We start from the raw sequence: 6,000 nt of genomic DNA, 5'->3' as shown, positions 1-6,000 counted from the left end.
GTGGGTCATAACTAATGGTGTTGAACCGATCAATCTTTTGATAAAGAGAGTAGGAGTACACACCAGTGATGATAGACATGTCCCTAACACCTCTCCCTATTTTGCCATGTGTACAATCACCTCTTTAGATTTTGTGCGATCTTCATTTTGCACATCAAATCAACGGTCCCAATCACATCAACACGGAACACTTGGAAGTCCAAATGTGGTCTTTAGAAGAAAAAAAAGGGCGATGATATTTTCACCCCCTGCAGTACACATTCGCCCCGTTTTAACGTGATTTGACGTCAGAAAGCGCAGTGTTCACATGATGAGGGGGCGAATGCTTACTGGATGGGGGAGAAAGTATCATATACCAAAAAAAAAAAAAAGCAAATAACTGATGTGGTGTAAAATACAGCTGTAATTTTTGTTAAAAAAAATAGGGGAAACCTCTTCTTACTTCTAGAAGCTTTTAGCCCAGACTACCCTGGAGGAAGCTTCTCGAATCAACTCGTCCTCATTACTTTTCTTTTTCTTTTGGATTTTCACGGGGGCTACTGATATTGGCACTACTATGGTGGATTGCATGTCAGACAAACCACCTCGTGAATGAAGACAAAAGCTGCTGAAAAGTGAGCCCCTGTGGCTGGTCTGACATGCAACGAACCATTTGTGAAATGCCTTTTGTGATGTATGCTAGCAATTCCCTTCTGTAATTGCACTAACTCACCTTGTCTTTAACTATTTAACTCGCTGTCAGAGGTTATAAAGAGTCTTCCTGGGCTCTAGACTCCACAACGTTCACTCTTCCATCTTCAATTCTCTATTTTGCAGTCCCTTGCTGCTCCATTCGTTCGCTCCTCGATTGGGACCGTCACCTTGTCTTTTCTTAATTTGTTTGATAGAGCTTTTTTGGAAACCTCTGACAGCTTGTTAAATTGTAAAAGACAAGGTGAGTTTGTGCAATTATAAAAACATGGTAGTGCAATTTTCAGTATCCTTTTCGATTTTATCTACACTTATTGGTAAGAATGTTTCTTTCTTTTGAAATTCTTTAGTTGCTCTTTTATTCTGGTCTTAAAAATAGTTATCTTCTGGGCAAGAACATGGACCAAGTAGGTCATAAATTATGGGCCAAGTAGGCCACGGGTTTTACATTGGCATAAGATCCGGTGAGTCATGATAAGTGGTTAAGTAAGAAATACTTAGACGGGTACGGATTGTGGACCGCGGGTACTAATCTGAACATACCCACATCTAAGTCCAATAAAATATAACAAATAACTAAAATAAAGTGTATGAATATAAAATAAAACAAATATGACCAATATAAAGTAATTAATAGTAAGGCTGGCCCTGTTGGTTTAAGATTTCAACAACCGATTGTGACACCAATACCGATTATTGGACTTAATTTTGATCGAGTCCAAGAATCAGTATTGGTGTCACAATCGGTTGCAACAATCTTAAATGAATAGGCCCTAAATCACATCAGCCAGCCTTGCTAGTCTCAGTCAAACTGATTAACTAAGGCTCTGTTCACTTGCGTTCCGTGGAAAGCAAATCCCTAGAAAACAACCTCTTTTTTTCTTGACAAGACAGAATTCTAATGTTCACTTGCTTTCCAGGGAAAATAGAATTACACGTGGGGAATTTCTGCAATAAGTCAAAAAATGACATGGAAAAGCTCATTTTCCCCCCTTTTAGGGATTTCATTTCCGACCAAAAACACACGGATTTCGTTTCTCTAGAAAACTAGTGCAAAAAGAAGGGCAAGTAGTTTTCCTGAAAACCTTTTCCTGCGCAAGTGAACAGTCCAGAAACAGTATAGGGAAACCTTTTCCTGCACAGATTCCTTGGATTTCTTTTCCTAATGCCACGTCAGATTCCCGGGAAACATTTTCTTTTCCTTTTCCGGGAAAACAAGTGAACAGAGCCTAAGAAATTAAAATGACCAAGATATTTATCGAGGATAGCTACATTGACCAAGATAATCAAAAGATGTATTTCATGGATTATCTTTAGACTTCTATGATTAAGTCATTTTGACGACAAGGGATGCTATCCAAAAAAATAATAATAAAAAATGACGGATTTAATTTGACACCAGCTCAGAAGTAAAGTAGCAAATTTTTTTTCTCGATATTGCTACAATTTCCAATTGAGGTTTCTGTAATAACAAAGAGTTTTGAGGACCCATATTGATAAATTCAAGGGGCAGCTAGATCTCTAATGGTCCTTAGCTTCCGCTTACTACGGTCATCTTTAGCATTTATCCAGGCTTTCCCTTTCTACTTTTGAGGTTAGGACGCCTCCCAGCCATCATCATTTATCAAATTTGAAGAAAACTAACAAATTTGAGGGAGAAACCAAGTATTATCAAGGATCGATTGGTGAATAGTTGCCAAAAAGGACCCCGATAGACCAAATAACGTAACCGTATGGAAGATTGTGTTCATGTTCTTGAAGGAAATCACACGTATGGAGGCAGACCGTTCATTTTGTGAAAATGGTCATCGGTGATGCCCATGGAAAAATTAAACTTCACATCAGTTCCGGTTTAGATTCATTTACCAGGCCTTCCCCTTTATTGGCGTTCCACGCAAAAGCAATAGTCCCACATCGGGCATGTGAAATGGATGTGGATGGGTAATAAGGAAATGGGCACCCTCCCTCTAACGGCTAGCTTGTATGGGTGAGTTCTACCCGGTTTTCCTACAAATGGTATTAGAGCTGGGGCGTGGTAACTCCTGGGAAGATCCAGGGAACCCCGGTGTGCCTCCGAGGACGGTGGAATTCCCTCGGAGAAGATCTCGTGGTTCCCACGTTGCTGCCCCGTGGAGGGGCGAGATGATCCACGTTGCTTCCGCGTGGAGGGGGAGATCGTTGGGGTTCCACGCAAAAGCAATAGTCCCACATCGGACATGTGAAATGGATGTGGATGGGTTATAAGGAAATAGGCACCCTAGCTCCCTCTAATGGTTAGCTTTTAGGAGTGAGTTCTACCCGGTTTGATTTCCTACACCCTTCAATTTTGGAATAAAAAAGGCCTTAGTAAAATTGCCAGTGGTCTGGGCAATCCCCTCACTCAAACACACAAACTGTAGAAGCTTCGAGACTATGTTACGCTCGTTTGCGCATAGAAGTGGAAGCGGATTCTGCACATGGAAGAGGAAGTGGATTCCGTGCATAAAAGTGGAAGCAGATTCCCACCTCCCATAGTCCATCACCATTCAAACTCCAGGTAGGCTAATGAACCAAACATTTGAGTACGAATAGCGATCTAGCTCGTGCCAAAGCTGCTGCAGCTTCACCCATTCTTCGGCAGCTTGCCCAAACAAACAAATAGTGAGAGACAGGAAACAATATGAAGAATGGCGGCCTAAAAACAATTTCCATGGACAAGCCCAAAAAACAGGGGAAGATGACAAAGAAAAAGGAGGCCAATCCCAAAAGATCAAAGAATCTCAGGTGATCTACAAAAGCATTCTGAAGACAAATAGTTTCTCTATCCTTGAAGATATAGAGGATGTAGAAGGAAACCGGGAAGATCAAGACGCCAACGATTCTTCAGAGAACTCATCTAGTGATAAATGGATTAAGCCAAAGTCCAATCCCAAATCCCCAATGAACGACTTCAGGATTCTGCTGTCAACTATTCTTCTAACGACAACAAATTGGAAGATGAAGCGTGACAGGAGGTGAGAAGAAAGAAGTACTCTCCCATTTCTCAACGAGGATTCACCCTTAATAGTGGGTCAAAAGTAAAACCATCAGAAACAAAGGACTAAATACTCCCAAAAAACCCCCAGAAGTTGAGGAAGAACCAAAGAATCAGGAAGTTGAGTGGGAAGATGATAGCCTTCTTGAACATTACGGAGCTTAAGTTCAATCAAGTTATCTATCAAGACAGTCATTCATGAAGGATAGCAGGAAGTTGATTTTGATGAATTTTAAATCCGTTTGTTTGACATCAGTCTGCTCATAGGTCACTTTTATTTTTGGATGATTTGAATCCTTTGTTTTCCTCTGTGTGTGTGTGTCTCGAGGATAGGGAGGGTGATTTTCATTACTAAATGTATCGTCTTTATTCTAATTTAATAAACAAGTAGGGGTCCCCACCAAACCAAGCTTACCTACCAAAAAAAAAGTTAGACAACGGAACAAACTCTATTCTGTTTGGTTGGCTATGGGAATATTATTTCCTAGGAACGAAAAGTGAGGGCATGCACGGTCTCCTATAAAATCGGATGGAAACAGACTAAAGAGAACCTACAAAAATGACTCCGAGTTTCTCCACATAACCTCTTCTTTTTTCACACAAAAACGTAGAAACAAAAGAAACGGGCTTCACAGATTGTGTCTGCGGAACTAGGCATTTTGTTTCTGGGTGCAACTCGGGTCGGGTTGGATCAGGTTGAGGCCAACACTAACCCAGCCCCAGCCCTTGATAGCATTTCCTCAATCTTATCCCAAGTTCCCAACCCAACCCAAGCTTCCGGTTGAGTTGGTCAACCCTAACCCAACCTGCCTCTAAATTTCTCAAACATAACCCAATCCATCTAACCTGAAGTCGGGTTGAGTTGAGTCGGGTTGGTTTGGGTTCACCTTCCTGACTTCTATTTTAATTAAATCTCTTAGGCCAAACAAGAAAATACAATAACCAAAAAAAAATCAAGATAAAATTAGAGGACGGAGGTCGGGTCGGGTTACCCAAGGCCTCAACCCTTACCCAACCCAACCTGAGCCATAATTGGGTTGAATTCGTCAGGTTCTGGTTGAGCCCGACTAAAGTTGCACCCCTAATTTTGTTGCTTTGTTTTTATTTAGAAAATGATGTCATTTTACTTTTAGGGCGTGTTCGGCAACCATTCCAAAAGTAGTTTCCGCCTATTTTGTAGGCGCAAGAAAGAGAAAAAAACAGGGAAATCCCAAAAATCTTGATCCTAACCCTCCGATCTATAGAAGGTTAGGATCAACCCTCTAACATTCAGATCGGAGGGTTAGGATTAACATATGGAAATGCTTTTTGGGGCACAACCTATTTAGGGTGTGGCCCATCTAATGGACTGTTTGGATCATCCTATGGTTCGGGCCATACCGTACTTTTAATAAAGTGAGGACTGCCCTCATCAAAATACGGTAGTGCGGATAACATTTCCCTAAAAAAATTATTCTATAATAGAACATTATCTGAAAGGAATTTTATTCAACAGAAAAAGGCAGTCCGACAGGCTTGCTTTCTGGACATATCAATAATAATTGTGAAATTAGCTAGGTTTATTTCAGGTTCATCAAGTCTAAAAATATCTAGGTTATTAGGACCTATACTTCTCCAAGCTTCCCGACGGGCCTCGATCCTAAGGTAGATAATTTAGGCTTTAGGTGCAAGGAATAGCTGTTACAGTTTTGTGCAAGAATTTTAACAATACTGTAATAGTTTGCTACTACATGTGGGATTTTAGGTTGATACATTGTTCGGTTGGGATTTCGGTGTGGGATGTGGGGTTTATTACAAATTTCTGGGGTGACCTCACATAACATCAAGGCTCTCCAAGGCCTCACACTCTAGGATATGAAGCATTACAATTCAGAATAATAGTCATCGCACACAATCAACATAAGAAAACTTCACGTTTCATTCATATTCAATTGTTTTGAGGGCCTATAGGCCTTTCATAGTTTGGGTTTCGATCGGCACGGAAATGGAAACATTTTTGGTTTCAATGGAAATTTTGGAAATCTTGTAATATCACGGAAATATATGTAAATGATGAATTTTTAACATGAAACTTTGGAAAATGCTAGAATAAACACAAATATATACTTAAAAACCTTCACATAAGCAAGAAAGCCATCCATATTGGCTTAATCACATCAAGCACTTAGTGACGTCCGTTGTCCTACATGTTTGGAACTGCAAAGTCAATAAAGAAGTACACTGTAATGAAGTTTTAGAAAGTACAAAGACCATTCTCCCTTCTATGGACCCCAACTCTGTCAATACCACATAGAGTT

This window comes from Tasmannia lanceolata, unplaced genomic scaffold (assembly GCF_043159265.1).
Source record: "Tasmannia lanceolata isolate RefF3 unplaced genomic scaffold, GAP_Taslan_0.1 ptg000048l, whole genome shotgun sequence".
Classification (NCBI taxonomy): Eukaryota; Viridiplantae; Streptophyta; class Magnoliopsida; order Canellales; family Winteraceae; genus Tasmannia; species Tasmannia lanceolata.
This window is presented reverse-complemented; position numbering follows the sequence as displayed.